This window comes from Monodelphis domestica, chromosome 1 (assembly GCF_027887165.1).
Source record: "Monodelphis domestica isolate mMonDom1 chromosome 1, mMonDom1.pri, whole genome shotgun sequence".
In the NCBI taxonomy this organism is placed as follows: Eukaryota; Metazoa; Chordata; class Mammalia; order Didelphimorphia; family Didelphidae; genus Monodelphis; species Monodelphis domestica.
This window is the reverse complement of record NC_077227.1, coordinates 671,505,217-671,523,876: the sequence shown is the minus strand read 5'-3', so window position 1 is coordinate 671,523,876 and position 18,660 is coordinate 671,505,217.

Here is an 18,660-nt window from a genome sequence, read left to right as displayed (position 1 = left end):
TTCAGTTATTGGACATGGGGGTATATAGTTTTATAAACCTTAAAGAACTGTAGAATATTTTATAAATTGTTTTCAGTTCACTTTCCTAATTAATATTGAGTTGGAATGTTGATATCTCACAGTGCTTCCTGCAATTCATTTCTTTTTTTTAAGCAACAGGGTTTAAGTGACTTGTCCAGTGTCATACACAGCTAGGAAGTGTCTGAGGTCATATTTGAGCCCAGGCCTGGTGCTCTATCTGGTGTACTTCCTAGATGCCCCCACAATACATTTTTTAATCATTCTATACATTTGACCAAATTCTAACATGGTTATGTGTATATATGGCTTATTCCTATACCAATCTTTTAGCTTTTTGAAGGGTAGGACTTTGTTTTGCTTTATGAACCAATCAATTAGTATTTGTTAAGCACCTACTATGTGCCAGATAGTGTGATAGGTGCTGGAAATAAAAATATAATGAAATATCTTCTGCCCTCCACAAATAGTAAATATAAAGTAATTAAAAGAGAAAAATATTGAAATCTGGAAGGATAAGAAAAAAGTCTCATTTGAAGATTTAGCTTGATCTTTGAAGAAACTAGGAATTCTAAAAGACTAGGTAAGGAAGAGGTAAGGAAGAATAACATGTCCCTGATACCTTACCCTCTCTCTTCACCTCTACCTTTTAGAATTCTTTCTTTCTTTCTTTCTTTCTTTCTTTCTTTCTTTCTTTCTTTCTTTCTTTCTTTCTTTCTTTCTTTCTTTCTTTCTTTCTTTCTTTCTTTCTTTCTTTCTTTCTTTCTTTCTCTCTTTCTCTCTTTCTCTCTTTCTCTCTTTCTCTCTCTCTTTCTCTCTTTCTCTCTTTCTCTCTTTCTCTCTTTCTCTCTTTCTCTCTTTCTCTCTTTCTCTCTTTCTCTCTTTCTTTCTTCTTCTCTCTTTCTCTCTCTCTCTCTCTCTCTCTCTCTCTCTCTCTCTCTCTCTCTCTCTCTCTCTCTCTCTCTCTCTCTCATTTTTCCTAACTCTTATCTTCTGTCTTAGAGTCAATCCTAAGTATTGGTTCCAAGGTAGAAGAGTGGTAATGGCTAGGCAATTTGAATTAGGTGTCCAGGATCAGAGCTCAGAAGTACCTGAGGTTAGATTTGAACACAGGACCTCCCACCTCCTTGTCTGGCTCTCTCTCCACTGGGTCACCTAACTGCCCTTAAATTCCTAGTTTCTTTAAAGTTCTGGTTAAGGACAGCCTTCTATCTGAAGCTGCCCCACCTCCCCAATATATTATTTATTTTCAACATTTTTTTCTTTCTAAATTTTGAGTTCCAAATTCTTTCCCTTCCTCCTTTTCTCTCCCCTGCTTACTTTGAAGACAAGCAAAATGACATCAATTATACATGTTTTGAAATGATGCAAAACATATTTCTATAATAGTCATATTGCATGAAATAAAGCATATTTACTTCATTTTTATAGCTTCCTTCATTTTATACCTTACTTCATTTTGAAGCACATTTATATTCATATACTTCAATTTGCATTCAGAATTCATCAATTCTCTCTAGAGGTGGAAGGCATTTTTCATGAAGCTTTTCTTGATCCCCTTAGGTATCAATGCTTCTCTATCCAATTCTTTTTTAATATATTTTGTATAGACTTATATGTCTATAGTACTGACCTCTTCTAATATACTGGAGAAATAATTTTATTGTCTTTGTTCCCCTGGCATCTAACATGGTGCCTGATTCCTAACAGAAGACTTCCTAACAGAGTCTTAATAAACAACAGAGACTTAATAAATACTTTCTTATAGCTTGATTAGTTGGTTTCCTTTGAAACCCTTTCATTTCGTCTTAGAACCAATATTGGTTCTAAAGCAGAAGAGTGTAAGGGCTAGATGATGGGGGTTAAGTGACTTGTTCAGGGTCACACAGGTAGCAAGTCTTTAAGGTCGTATTTGAACCCAGGACCTCCTGTCCCTGAGCCTGGTTCTCAATCTACTAAGCCACCTAGCTGCCACCATTTTTACAAACTTCTTCAGGTTTTTAAAAATCATAGCAAGCCCTTGATATTTGTTGAATTTTATTAATATTTGCTAGGTTGCAATCAAATATTAATACAATTCATAGATATAAAAATGAACTTATAAATTTAAAAGTTGTTGCCTCTTTCATTTTTTTTTACTTGTTTGATTCAACAAAATACTCTCAATCAAGGGAATATATGCTATTTTTTCAGAGATGTGAAATTGATGGTTCCAGGGAAAGTTTTCTTCTATTTCTTTATTTTCCATAAACAATTCTCTATTTTTAATTCATGCATTTTTGCATTCTTTTCAACATGTCACTTTAGGATAGCAATGTGATTATGGCCTGTCAAAAGAGAAATAATTGTGAGGCAGTAAAGAAAAAAAAAACAGGAAAAAATCAACACTCAATGCAGATTCCAAGTCTGTACACTTAAATATATGAATTTAGGTCAATGATGCACCAGGAGATTTTGTTGCAGAGAGATAGAACCTGCCTTGATTTGAACTCAACAGTGTTCAATGACCCAGGCTAAATAAAAGAAGGAGCAAAGGAGAGAGAAGTACCATTGGCCAAACAAAATCTGGCCATTTTTCTAGGGGACACCTAGTGCTGATTGAAGGACCATAGGCAGAAGGTGGCAAGGGATCATGACCAGAAACAAAAGCCGGGTCTGGGAAGAAAGTAGAAATGGGCTGCTGGGATTAATAGTGGGCATAAGAGTGGACATAAGAGAGTGTACAACACATACAAGATTCAGAATTTTCTGTCCTTATTTTCTTGTTGGTACATTCATGGTTTTTGAAGCCCACTCTACTTCCCCATTTTCTCTAAATTAATTGTACCTATAAAACTCATCACCACTGTGGATAGAATTCTCTAATGAGCTATCCCTAAAAACCGAGTGCTGTTATTCAGTCATTTTTAGTTACATCCAGCTTTTCATGCCCCTATTTGGGATTTTCTTGGCAAAGATACTAGAGTAGTTTGCCATTTCCTTTTCCAGCTCATTTTAAAGCTGAGGAAACTGAGGTAAACAGGATAAAGTGATTTGTCCAGGGCCACCCAGTTAGTAAATGTCTGTGGCTGTATTTGAACTCAGAATTTGACTTTGATTTGAAGACTGGTGTTTCCTTGAGTTCTTTGTCAACTCTGTATTTATTCTAATTAGTTTTTCATAAATGTTTATAATTTTAATGCTTCTCAAATTAATGTTTCTAGTCCTATCAGTTCTCTTACATGATCTAATTGTGTTATTATTATTATTACTTTCCTGACAACTTCTATTTTCCAACCAAGTTTGCCTTCTTGCTATCCATGATGTTCCATCTTTAATATCTAAGGCTTTGCACTAGCTGTCCCTCATACCTGGAATGCTTTCCATTCTCAAGAGCCCATCCTGTTTCCTAATCCTCTCAAGTATTAATGTTCTTGGCACCATTAGTCCCTATGATTTTGTATTTATTTTATATATATATATATATATATTTTAATAATTTTTTAAACATTTACCACCTGCTTTAGAATGAATGCTATATATTGTTTCCAAGGCAAAGGGATTAGGCAATGGGGGTTAAGTGACTTGCCCAGGATCACATACATAGCTAGTAAACATCTGAAGCCATATTTGAACTCGGGACCTTTTGTCTCTACTCCTGGCTCTCAATCTTGAGTTCAAATCTGGCTTTGGACACTTCCTAAATGTGTGACTCTGGGCAAATCACTTAACCCTGTTTACCTCAGTTTCCTCATCTGTAAAAATGAGCTGGAGAAGGAAATGGTAAGCCACTCCATTATCTTTGCCAAGAAAACTCCTAATGGGGTCATGAAGAATTGGGCACATCTGAACAACTACATTTGCATGTCTTATGGCTTGTACTTACTATAGATCTTCCAAAATGATGCATTTATTCAAAGAATGGCCAGAAAGGAGCCTCAGACTTTCTCTTAGAATCCATCCCATGGTTACTTTTGGTGGAGCACATAGTTTAGTATGTTATAACAGAGATCATCCTCATCTTAAGGTCAGGAAAGACTTTTTCTAATCTAAATGCCCTTTGTTTTTTCAACCTATCCTCCTACTATAAGTATTCAAGGTCCCTCACTGTAACAAATATCTCTAACGTCTTTAAGCCCTCTTCATATGGTGCAGTAGTCAAGTCCCGGTTGCTTCCTCAACACTGTCCTTTTTTCGAATGTGGTACTCAGAACTAAACGTGGAACATTAAATGTCATTTGACCAGGCAAAATCTGGTAGGACTATTAGTTGTTCATTCCCAAACTTTCGGCTTCTTCACACTAAGATCTTGAGTATATCCTACTTATTAGCCTTATTTTGTGAATTTGTTTATCAACATCTAAAGCTGTGGGTTTTATTACTAGATCCTTCATAGTTTGTTTTTTCCCCTGCAAATTTCTGGATATCTAGATTGCTATTCTTTCTATGTTATAACTATCCTTTACATTGAAAGTTCTCAAAGTGTGATCTAGAACCCTTGGTGATCACTTAGATTTCTTTAGGCTTTGAGTTTGAGACTATTTTCATAATAATACCAAGATTTTACATTTTCTAATATAATAAATATTGATAGAAATCACACATAAATGAAAGATTTTTGCAGGATTCTCAATAATTTTTAAGAGTATAAAGGCATTCTGAGACCAAAAAGTTTGAGAATGGCTGCTCTAAATTACGTTGCTCAGTGAATATAGGAATGCAGTTTCCCTCCTCCCTCTTCTTTTCCAATTTAAAGCCCTTTTGATTAGATTTAAAAGTCTCTAGGCAAATGCTTCCTTACTAGCCTTCCTTAAGTATAATCCTTCCCTGGCAAAGCATCTTTTATTCGTAAATTTTTTCCATGTTGTATGTGAGGTAGTAGCTTTCCCAAAGGGTCATGATGGAAGGTAACAAGTGAAAAAAGGCATGTAAAGTGCTTTGCACTGCTCAAAGCACTATATAAATGTCAGCTACTTTCTTCATGATTAGTATCATGATTGCTGCAAAAGTAATAGACCAACTGTCCTAGACATAATCTCATTGATTATGGTTCATTAACCTTCATGAAGTGAGATCAATTGTACCCATAACCCGGAAAATCACATGGAACACAGTCTAAACTCTTCTGAAGCTGATTTTCTGTCCTAATTTGGCTAAAGGGTGACTGACCTCATCATTGGAAGATCTCTTTTTTATCCTACCTCAAATCTTCTTTCAGCTTCTCTTAGAAAAGTATGGGGTAGGGGCAGCTAGGTAGGTGACTCAGTGGATAGAGAATCAGGTCTAGAGGAGGGAGGTCCAAATCTGGCCTTAGATACTCTCTAGCTGTGTGATTCTGAGCAAGTCACTTAAACCCCATTGCCTCATGCTTATGGCTCTTCTGCTTTTGTACCGGTATCTAGTATCAATTCTAAGATGGATGGTAAGGGCTTAAAAAGAAAACAAAAAAAGTATGGGACAAATATATGCAAAAATATTTAGAGCAGCACTTTTTGTGGTAGCAGAAAGCTGGAAAAAATGCAGATGCCCATTGATTGGGGAATGGATAAAGAAGTTGTAGTATTTGAATTTAATGGAATACTGCGGGGCCAGATGAAACAATGAATGTGAAGAGATATGTGAAGACATATAAGCTGATTAGAATAAAGTAAGCAGAACCAGGAAAATTATACTCATGACTACAAAAATGTAACTAAAAAAACATTCAAATAAAATTGAATCTTGTAATTATAATAATCAAACTTGGTGCCAGAGAAGAGTTGACAAAAATGCACTGCCCTTCCTTCATATAAAAGTGGGGAAATAAGAAGGTGGAATCTTACCTATATTTTCATATATGGTTGAAGTGTTTTTTCGATGTGCTATTTTTTTCTTTTTCTATTACTGTTACAAGAAAAGGCTTACTAGACAGTGACCTAAAACAATGAACAAGATATAAAAATAAAATGCATTGGTTAAAAAAATTATCTTTCTACAAATATGTGATTCTCCCGTTTTCTCTCATGAAATATGAAGGTACTATTAAAAATAAAAAATGAAGCTAGAAAAAACAAGCCAGCAACCACCATGGATCAGTGACAAATATTTATTTATTTTTAAATAATGTCTTAGAAGTCAGTTACAAGACAAAAAAATCAGTAAGGGCCAGGCAGTGGGGGTTATGTGACTTGCCAAGGGTATTACAACTAGAAAATGTCTGAGGTCAAATTTGAACTTCTACCTCTCTAAACCCTGAGCCACCAAGCTGCTAATGTGATAGATATTTAAATTAACTTTGACTTCCCAGGATAATTTAATATTTATTAAGATGGATTGTTAGGGGACAGTTGATCGCTTTCCAGCAGGGATTCTAAGATTTTGTCGTTTTGCTCTCCCATATACAAATGCTTTCTAATCAGAAGAAACACTTGGCCTTTTGTTTGTATTATTCCAAATTAAGTAAGTATTTTAATGTGTTGCAATGCTTTAATAGTTATAATGTCAGATTCTGAGTATTTCTTGGCACATTAACTTTTATTGCTATTTTGTAAATATGCTTATCAAAAGCAGAAGTACCAGGAATTTTGTTTTGTTTTTGTAAAACCAAGTTTGCTCTAAGGTTCTGGTATTCAAATATTCACATAGAGCTGGAGAGTCAACCCATTTTCTTGCTCCATTTTCTTGCTCCCAGTCTAAACACAGGGAGAAACTAAGCTTCATTAAATATGTGATGCAAACATAGGTAGCTTTCTCTTCTCTTGAGGTCTTTAAACATGGGATAGATGACTACTGGTTGGGTATGGGGTAGAGAGGATGTGGATTGGACTAGATGGTTCCTAAGGTACCTTCCAACTCTGAATTTCTGTGATATATGCATCACACTCTCACTTTCACTCACAGATTGGGTGACAAGTAAATGATTGCTATTTCCAAGAAATTCTAGGGTACTCCGTGGACAATTACTCCTAAAATTATACCTCATGAGACTACACTAGTTGTTTTTTTTTAAACCCTTACCTTCTGTCTTGGAGTCAATACTGTCTATTGGCTCCAAGGCAGAAGAGTGGTAAGGGCTAGGCAATGGGAGTCAAGTGACTTGCCCAGGGTCACACAGCTAGGAAGTGGCTGAGGCCAGATTTGAACCTAGGACCTCCTGTCTCTAGGCCCGGCTCTCAATCCACTGAGCTACCCAGCTGCCCCTCTGAGACTACACTAATATGCTTTCCTTTAGCAATCATCCAGTAGACACAATTAGAAAAGTAAAATGAGATAATATATTGGTAATTCCTCTCTCACTTTTGGATCTTCATCTCCTCAATGGAGAATGGACAAACTTTGAAGGAACCCCAAAAGACATGACATTTCTTGACCAAGAATAAGGTGATAGGGAAAAATTCAAAGAAACAGGGAGAAAGCAAAAATAAGATGGAAACATGGCAGACAAAAACAATTCTTTGTTCTTAGAATTGTCATCAGTTCTCAAGCTTTACCCCAAGAGATAAGCTGAATGGCATTTGGCAATTTAGTTCCCATAATTCCCCATCTCTACAGGAAAAGTCATTAGGGTAACTATTAAACCAATTGAACTATTATATTAAAATATAAATTATATTATATTTTTCCTGAAATTCTAGGGTTCTGAGGGAACCTATGCTGGGGAAGCCTAGGTCTAGGAGAAGCTATAGAATTGTTGTTCTTTAATGTATTTTTTAAAAAACATTTACCTTCTGTCTTAGAGTCAATACTGTGTATTGGTTATAAGGCAGAGAAGAAGTAAGGGCTAGATGATGGGGAATGAAGTGACTTTCCCAGGTCACTGGGAAGCTAGGAAGTGTCTGAGGGCAGATTTGAACCTGGAGCCTCCTATCTATATGCCTGGCTTTCAATCCACTGAGCCATTTGGCTGCCTCCTTAATGTATTGTTTTTATTCCTTTTATAGCTTCTGTGCAAACAATAAAACACTGTATAGAGTTCTAAGATGGAAGGAAAGGATTAAACAAAAAAGAATCATTGCAAATCATATGACGAACAAAATAGCAAAGTAAGAGGCACATTTTCTCAATTCTTCTTTGAGGCCAAACTGGATCATGATTACATAAATTTTCATTTCATTTATTGTTGCTTTATGATATACTATTCATTGTGGGTACTGTTTTTCTAGTTTTGCTTACTCTTTTTGCATCATTTCACAGAAATGTTCTGGTGCTTCTCTGAATTCTTTACATTCATTGTTTCCGCTGGCACTGTGATTATAATAGCTAACATGTACAAGATATTTCCATTACATTTGTGTAACAAAATTTCCTTAGCCATTCTCCAATCAATGGTCTTTTACTTTGTTTCTATTTGTTTGCTATTAAGGAGAATACTGCTCTGAATATTTTGGTCTATATAAGACAATTCTTTCTTTTTGTTTAAATTAAATTAATTTATTTATTTAGAATATTTTCCATGGTTACATGATTCATGATCTTTCCCACCCCTCTTCCCTCCCACTTCCTGGAGCTGACAAGCAATTCCACTGTGTTATACATGTATCATTGTTCCAAACCCATTTCTGTGTTATTCATATTTGCAATCTTTTAAAGTGAAAACTCCAATCACTTATGGGACATTTCTCTCTGTCCTGACTTCCTGTGGAGTGTAATACTAGCAACTGATTCTCCAGGTCCAAAGGGTACACTTAATTAATTTATTTATTTTGCAGACAGTCATTTTGCTTGACTATCATTATTCTTTTTAAACATTTTTTAAAAATTTAAGTTAATTTATTTAGTCAATTTAGAACATTATTCCTTGGTTACATGAATTATATTATTTCCCTCCTGCCCCTCCCCCCACAGTTCCCTCAGCCTATGCGCAATTTCATTGGGTATTAGTGTGTCCTTGATGGAAACCTATTTCCATGTTGTTGGTGTTTGCATTAGCATGTTCATTTAGAGTCTACACCCCCAACCATATCCCTTTGACCCATGAATTCAAGCAGTTGTTTTTCTTCTGTGTTTCTACTCCCACAGTTTTTCCTCTGAATGTGGATAGTGTTTTTTCTCCTATATCCCTCCAAGTTGTTCAGGGTCATTGCATTGCCACTAATGGAGAAGTCCATTACATTCGATTGTACCACAGTGTATCAGTCTCTGTGTACAATGTTCTCCTGGTTCTGCTCCTCTCGCTCTGCATCACTTCTGGAGGTTGTTCCAGTCTCCATGGAATTCCTCCACTTTATTATTCCTTTTAGCACAATAGTATTCCATCACCAACATATACCACAATTTGTTCATCCATTCCCCAATTGATGGGCATCCCCTCATTTTCCAGTTTTTGGCCACCACAAAGAGCGCAGCTATGAATATTCTTGTACAAGTCTTTTTCCTTATTATCTCTTTGGGGGTACAAACCCAGCAGTGCTATGGCTGGATCAAAGGGTAGGCAGTCTTTTAGCACCCCAAAAGGATACATTTTAGTAACTTGTAAAACACAAATTCTTGTGGAATATTTGCTGCAAGTTGAAGGCAAGAGGTTCAGACCAAAAAAAAGGCAGATTTGGGAAGTGAACAGTAGTTAAGAAAATGGGATTGGGATTTACATATCTGGACCTTAGCTTAAAATTTTGGATTGACAGGAAAAAACCTAGATAAAGAAATTAGAAGTGAAATTCATCTGGCAAGGGATATTAAGAATCTATTTTCCTGGAGTTTTGTAAATCAAATCAAAAGGGGCTTTAAACAGAAAAAGACAGAGGGAGAAAATACTTAATATAATCTTCAAGCAAGAAACTGTAGAAAATAACTACAATAAAGAAAGAATATATAGACTAGTTAAACTAATATATAATTCCACCAATGCTGTATTATTTTTTGTCTTCCCAAAGCCAATGCTATTTCTATTTTTTGTCATTTTCACCAATACTGTAGTTGTGAAGTGAAACCTAAGAACAGTTTTTTATTTCTCTTATTATTAATTTTAGATAGTTTTTAATATGACCCAATAGTTTTCAATTATTCTTTTGAAAATTGTTTATTCATATCTTTGACCACTAATCCAATGGAAAATTACTCTTGGTCTTATATATAAAGATGGATATAAATAGATAGGCATCTATTTATCTAGATATCTGTGTGTGAGTGTGTGTGTGTGTGTGTGTAAATTGAATACTATATATCTATGACCTAGTTTAGCCTCAGAGAAGAATTGAGAAAACATGCCTCTTTTTGCTATTTTGTTAGGCCCATGATCTGCCCTAATTCTTTTTATCAGTATAAATAAAATAATCCCTATCCTCTACAAATTTGGCTTTTCTAAACTATCTCACATAATTTTTTTAAATTTAGGCCTTTATTGTTTACAATGCACATTCCTCCAAAATTATCTATATAAATGTGTGCATATATATATAAATATCTTAGACATAAGATATATCTTATAGATATTTGATGCAAAATTTTCCTCACATAGCAGCTTTTCTTTTTATCTTACTGTCATTGATTTTGCTTATTTTGTTTTAATATTTTATCATGTTTATCTTTTCGATTTCATGTAACTGAAGTAATTTCATTCTTTGTGATTGCTTCTATCCTTATTTTGGTTAGACTAAATGTGTCTTTTAAAAATCCATATTGATAAATTCTCTGTGCCTCCATATCAGTTGTTTAAATGACTCCTTCTATTCCTGTAATCATCAGAATTGTTTCTCTTTGTGTCTTCAGAATGCAGTTCTTGAGAATTTCTCAAATCTTTTTGGCTGATTTCCTTTGTAAAATTTCAGTCTACAGGATTCTGCCTGTTTTTTTCTGAATACTTTGAAATCTGTTCTTCAAAAATATCCTCTGAATGTCACATTATTTCCAACTGTCGCATCATCTATCAGAATTTTAAACTGATATGGTTCCTGGATTTTCTCACATTGATATATCTGCTTTAACTACATTGCCACCTTGCCCTAGCTCTTTTCATTTTTTTATTGAATAAGGCCTGCCCTGGCCTGCCCTCCCAGAGCATTATTCAAGTCATAGGTCTCATCTCTTCCAGTCTTAGTAATATGTATGAAGGTCATGCATGACCTTTTTGTATCAGTGCCTCCATTTCACCTTACTAGTTACCTGATGCATTTCTATATAGATATTTGAGGTCATGGAGTTTAATGATCATTCTGTTCTCAGATTTCATGCAAATTTGGTGCAATTCTACTCCTTTCCTCCCTTCTTTATTTTAGTTATTTCCTACAATTTCTAAATCAATAGTTATATGTAAATATTTTCTCCTTTTCCCTAACTGTTTCTGTTTAAAATCCCTTTTGATTAAATTTACCAGACACCAGGCAAATACATTCCTACCAGCCTTTGTCAGGTGAATTTAATAACTAACTTCTTCATTTTGGTTCCTTCCTATCATTCCAAAATGTTAAATTAGGGTACAGAAATGTAAATCTCATTCTCAATCCCATTTTCTTAGCTACATTCCAACTTCCCAAATCTGTTTTTTCCCCTCAAGCCCTTGTCTTCAACTTGCCACAATTAAATAATACATAAACATTTTTTAAACAATCAGCTAGAATTTATTGTTTGCTACCTTAATGCTTTGCATTAGTCTCTGAGGATATAGAGATAAAAAATTAAATCATCCCTTCACACAAAGATCTTCTATTCGGTCAGGGTAGACAGTATGCACATATATAATTATACATAAAATAAATATATTCCAAAAGTTATACTGGACACCATCAATGGGATAGATGTGGTGGAGGGAAGAGATGGTTTGGGGTCAGCCAAGTAGAAGGTGACATCTAAGCTTAATTTAGAAGGTGGAGGGACTGAAAAGGCAGAAAGGGTGCATTACAGGCATAGGAGACAGTCTTTACAAAGGCAAGGATATGGAAAATGGAATGTCACATAGGAGGAAGAGCAAGAAACTCTTTTTGATCATATTGTCCAGGGTATGAAGCCGGTAATATATAATACACTTGGAAAGAAGGGTTGGAGCCAGAGAGTGGAGCCCTTCAAATGTCTACTGGGTATTTTGCATTTGACTCTAGAGGTAATAGGGAACCACTTGAGTTTATTGAGCAGTTTAGTGACATGATCAGACTTGTGCTTAAGTAATATCATTTTGGCAGCCATGTGGAGGTTGAATTAGGAAGAGGAGATGCTTGAGGCAGGGAGACCAGTTAGGAGGTTATTGTTAGTCTAGGTCACAAGGTAATTAAAGTCTTAACTACTGTTATGGCCATGTAATAGATGCAAAGGGTGTTATGGAAGAGGAATCAACAAGATTTGTCAACTGACCAGATATGTGGGATAAAGGAAAGCAAGGAGATGGGTATGACTCTAGAAATATGAACCCAGGAGACTGGAAGGATGGTGAGACCCTTGATAGAAATAGGGAATTTTGAAATAAGAGTGAGTCTAGGAGAAAATATAATGAGTTCTGTTTTGGATATATTGATATATTTGACATACAACTCAAGTCGTCCAATAGGCAGATAGTGTTGCAGAACTTGAGCCCAAGAGATTAGGACCAAAATATGTATATAAATCCAATCTCTTAGGAGTGAGATTAGGACTAGCTGAATAGAACTGAGAGAAAAGAGAACATGGGAGCTGATGTCACCACTAGATTGAGTGAGGAATGAGGCGAAATGACATATAGCCTTGATATATAACCACAGTATGGGTTTGGAAAATGGATGATGATCTATCAAAGGAGACTAAGAAGGAATAGTCAGAAGGGTGGAAGAAGAATAAATAAGAGTTGCAGGAAAACCTAGAAAGGAGAGATTATCCAGTTGTTGTCAGTACTGTCAAAGGCAAAGAAGTTTTTTTTTAAAAAGGATATGAACTGAGAAAAGACCATAGAATTGGCTAAGACATCAATCGTGACTTTAGAGAGAACAATTTCAATTGAATGATGATGTTGGAAGCCACATTTCAAAGATTTGAGAAGTAAATGAGGAAGTGGAGGCAATGTAATTCTAGGATTTTGCTTGTGAAAGAAACAACATAGATGCCAACCTGAGAGGATGATAGACAGAAGTGGATGGTTTTTAAATATGAGAGCTCTGCATTTTTTTGTAGACAACTCAGCATGAACCAGTAGATGGGAGAAGACTGAAGATTAAAGGGGGTAGTGGGGATTGTGGGAAAATTCTTCTGGAGCAGACAAGAGGGGTTGGAATTAAGGATACAAATAGAGAGGCAGGCCTGAAGGAGACAAACCACCTCATCACCAGAGACTAGAATAAAAAAGGGGAAAATAGACAATGATATTGAGTTGTTTCAATATGTAGAGCAGGAAAGAAGAGAGAACTCATGGAGAATAACTGATGAAATGATGAAAATGAAGCAATAAAAATGATACCAGGACCTTAAGATCATCCCTTTCCCCACTGACTTCATTATTGTTAACAAAACTTTTTAGGTTCCACTATCATATTGTGTTTGTGTGAAATTGATAGTGGGCTACTAAGTGGCACAGTGGATAGAGACCTGAAGTCAGGAGACTATCTTCCTGAATTCAAATCTGGCCTCAGGCATGTTCTAGCTATGTGATCATGGGCAAGTCACTTAACTGTTTGCCTCAGTTTCCTTGTCTGTAAAATGAGTTGGAGAAGGAAATGGCAAGCCACTCTAGTATTTTTGCCAAGAAAAACCCAAATCAGATCATGAAGAATTGGACATAACTGAAAACTCACTAAACAACAACAAATAATAACTGGGTTGTTGATTATTGGTTGTTGCTTACACTCTAAAAAAAGAATATCTCTCTTTGCTGAAAATAACACTGATTATAGTTTGCATTCATGTTTTATATAAGTCATATTTGAAAGAAATCTTGTCCAGTATTCTGTTCAATACAGTAAATACTTTCAATGAGGATAATAATGATAATATCATTGTTATCCTTACAGCACTTCATCTCTCTGCTGGGTCTGACCTTTCCAAACATGATTTACTGTGGATACAAGATCCAATGTAAGAATCAAGTATGTGAAAAAAAATTATTTGTTTTGTTAATTTTAAGCTTCTTTAGCATAACAATTCTAGAGAATATGTTTAATTTTAACATGTCATATTACAAATTAATCTAAAGAAATGGGTTAACACTTTCCAAATTTTTGTTTTGTACTAGAATATCTATAAATCTCATATTTTTAAGCAAGTGAAATTAAAAATATCTAAGTGATAAGAAAAAATCCTATATGCATGATAGGTCATGTGGATTCTACCAATTTCATTTAGATTATGTCACCAGTGAGCAGCAATGATATTCAATATGCATAGTACAGAGAGCTGATGGTACGGTTATCTATCTGTGAATCATAATTTATGGCACTAAGGTGCTAAAGACAGATCCCTAAAGAAAAATGAACTCTCAAATGTACTTGCAATTTCCCTGAGGTAAATCCTTCACTTCTTGTATCAACAGCATTCATCTAAATAATGTAGGACCATTTTATTTGAAATGTTTGATCTCTCTTAAATTAAAGAGTAATAGATTTAACTTTGTACATTTTATAGAGATGATTAAAGTTTTCTGGCTTATGATTGTTAATTGCTACAAGAGATGTCTGAAGAGAAAAATTCACTGCATTTAGAAACAGGTTTCACGGAGCTAACTTTAAAAAGGATCTTCTCTTAGAGGGTTGCCCCAAACTTGACCTAGAATACCTTGGACTTCATCCATCAGTAGAATGAAATGATTATGGGCCAACGTGTTCATTGCCTGGCAGACTAATATGGCACAACTGTAATTCTGTTTGTTTATTTAATATGAGTGATTAAATCCAAAAGATAACTGTTAGACTGGCCCCAAGTCTTGGAAGGTTTGAGTAGCTCATCTTTCACTGAAACTCCCATTTAGCTTTCCTGTAAATACTTATATAAAAACTTTTCTATATCCTACAATTTGAAAAAAATTTCATTGGTTAGGTGAGGTAGTACATATATGTAATCCCTGAAACTGGAGAGGCTGAACTCAGGCATTTCTGGGAGCAGAACACCAGGTTGCCTAAGGAGGGGCAAGTCAACCTAGGTTGGAAATGGAGCAGATCAAAGCTTTTAATGAACTAATTAAATAACCCCCCCTCCCCCCACAAAAAAGCTTTGGATGGTCACTTCATTTCCAGCCTAGTCTCAAGAAAGAAAAAATGTTGCTCCACTTGAAGCAAATGCAAGATAAACCCCAACTGGGAATCACTCCCCACCTCCTAGCCAAAGAAACATGTGTGTATCACAAGGAGAAATATATCTTCAAAGGATTCCTGACACACTCCTTCTTTCCTTCCTTCCTTCCTTCCTTCCTTCCTTCCTTCCTTCCTTCCTTCCTTCCTTCCTTCCTTCCTTCCTTCCTTCCTTCCTTCCTTCCTTCCTTCCTTCCTTCCTTTCTCTCTGACTCTCTCTCTGACTCTCTCTCTCTCTCTCTCTCTCTCTCTCTCTCTCTCTCCCCCTTTTTCTCTCTCTCTCTCATTCTCTTTCTGCCTTAGAATTGATACTAAGTATTGGCAGAAGAGCAGTAAGGGCTAGGCAATGGGGGTTAAGTGACTTGCCCAGGGTCATACAACTAGGTCTAAGAAAAGATTTGAACCCAGGACATCCTTTCTACAAGCCTGGTGGTTTAATTCTTCTTAATCACAACAATTACTTCATGAATTCTACTAATGGCATTTAATGAATTCAGTTCAAGAAACAAATGAGGCCCCTACTGATGTATCTCCACAGTGGAATAAGAGATTCCTAGCAGAGCTATGGAAGAAAAACATTTAAGACAGGTGAGAAAGAGGAGAGGGAGAGGGAGAGACAGAGACAGAGACAGAAAGAGAGAGAGAGAAAGAGAGAGAGAAGCAGACAGACAGACAGATGGGGGTGGCAGCCATCCCACAAACAAGGCCATGAATAATGGAAAGGCTAAAAAATGTTAAGGTACAGACCAACCAAAAAGAGGTAAGAAGAAAGGGCTGTTTGTTTCCTCACCCATTAAAATGTCAGAAAGTTAAAAGTAGAATTTGAGAAGCAAGAAGCAGAAATAGAGGACTTCTGAGTTAAGATGGTCCCAGAGTAGAAGCAAGACTCTTCGTCTCCTCTCCACCAACCAATATGAAGTGCTTCAAAGGACAAAACCAAAATCAGATGAGCAAATGGGCTCCACCATAGGGTGTAGCACTGGAGGTTCTCAGGAGCTGACTGAGGACATCACAGACTTGCCCCTAAGAGCAGCAAGACTTGGGACCCCAGGAGGCTGAGGAATGTAGAGCTTGGGCTCAGAGACAGCTCAAGGTTCCACACAGCTGACACTGCCAAGAAGACTCGAAAAATATCCTCAGAACAAAAACCTCTCTGGAGCTCAATACAAAGAATGTCTCACTCAAACTTCTGATTGGGAAGGAACAAAGCAATGACTACCATCAACCAAGAACTACAATCCACAACTACTACAACAACAACAAAAAGAAAACCTTAACCCTAGATAATTTTTATGCAGAAAAATCCAGACTACAGAGGAGACAGCAGAGGACAATAAACAAGCAAGCACATCCAGACCTTCCAAAAAAAAAAATGGAAATTGGTCACAAGCTCTTGAGGAGCTCAGATGTGCTATTATGAGAAAGATAGAAGAAATTTGGCAAGAAAAGTGGGAAATAATTCAAAAAGAAAATAACATTTTAAAAGACAGAATTTGCCACTTGGAAAAAGAAGCCCAGAAATCAAATGAAATGATAAACAAATTGAAGACCAAAAATGGCTGCTGGAAGCCATGAAAAGCAGGTTAGACCAAACCAAAAAGGAAAATCAAAAGATCTTAGCTGAAAATCAGACAGAGTTTTAAAAACTAGAATTGGGCAAGTAGAAGCCAATGGTCTCATAAAACAGCAAGGATTAATAAAGCAAAAAAAAAAAAAGACAGATTAGAAGGAAACATGAAATATCTCATCGAGAAGATGGTTGACTTGGAAAATAGGTATAGGAGAGACAATCTGAGAATTATAGGCCTACCTAAAAACCTGGAAATAAACAGAAACCTTGACATCATACTATAAGAAATTATCCAAAAAAAAACTGCCTGGAGGTTCTGCAACAAGAGGACAAAATAGACATTGAAAGAGTCCATAGATCACCCTCAACATTAAATCCTCAAAAGACAACCCCCAGGAATGTAATTGCCAAATTCAAGAGCTTCTAAGCTAAGGAGAAAATATTGTAAGAAACCAGAAAGAGAAAATTCAGATATCAAGGAGCATCAATCAGGATTACACAGGATCTGGCAGCCTCCACACTAAAGGACCACAAGGCTTAGAATATGATATTCAGAAAGGCAAGAGAATTGGATCTTCAACCAAGGATCACCTACCGATCAAAACTGACTACATACTTCCAGGGGAAAGTATAGGCATTTAACAAAATAGAAGATTTCCAAGTTTTTGTAAAGAAAAGACCAGAACTAAGCAGAAAGTTTGACATCCAAACACAAAAATCAAGAGAAATATGAAAAGATAAATAAGAAAGAGGGAGGGAATTTTTTTCTTTTTTAAGGTCTTCAATGAGGTAAAATTGTTTATATTCTTATATGGAAAAATATTATTTGTAACTGTCAAAAATTGTATTCACTATTATAGAAATTAGAAGAATTATCCACAGGTAGAGGTTGAGGTAGTAAGTGTTTTAAGATGATATGCAAAAAAAGAAAAGGGGGGAATAGAAGATGGCACCAAGAGAGACATTAAGGAATAAGAAAAATAGGGCAATCTATATCACATAAAGAGTCACATGGGAGGGGGAGGGGAAGAATACTATTATAAGAAGGCAAGGAAGAGAGTGCTAATAGGTAATACTTAAACCTTACTCTCAGTGGAATCAATTCTGAGAGGGAAGTACATCTAGATCCTTTGGTTATCAAAATCTATCTTACCCTATAGGAAAGTTGAAAGGGAAAAACTAAGGGGGAAGAATAGAGTGGGGAGTACAAAAAGAAAGGGAAAGAGAGGAGGGAGGGAATTTAATAGACCCTAAAGAAAAATAAGAGGGGAATAGAAGGGAGGATGTAGGAAGGGAAGTAAAACAAGGGATACAAAGTTTTGTAAAAGATGATCTCTGCTCTCAAGAAGCTCAGTGTCCAATGAGAGAGGTGACATGCACACAATTATGTACAAACAAGATTCATGCAGGATAAATTGGAAATAATTGACAGAGAGATGGAAAGCACTAGAATTAAGGACTAGAAAAGATTTTCTGGAGAAAATGGGGTTTTAGATGGTATCTGAAGGAAGCCAGCAAAACTGGGAGGTGAGATAGAGGGAGAGTGTTACATGTTTGGGAGATAGCCAGACAAAATGCTGTGAGCAGAGAGATAGAAGGTCTTTTGAAGGGAATGGCACAGTGTTATGCAAATTAACTAGTTCTTAGTTGAACTGTAAAATAATTATGTTTAATGACATACCATAAATCTTACAACTTCACATCTTAAAAAAAAAATCTTTTAACTTCTAACATCTTTTTGGTACATTTGCTTTTTTGAAAAAAATTGCTTTTACATTAAATTTATAATATTTGGTCATAAAGATCTTAGTTCATCTTGAAACCATACTTTTGTTATATTAGACATTAAGCATATTTTGGACCAATTGCTCATTTTCCCTGAAATAGACTTGATTCATTAGTTTCCTTCTGCCTCTTTTTTTTTTTTAAACTTTACCA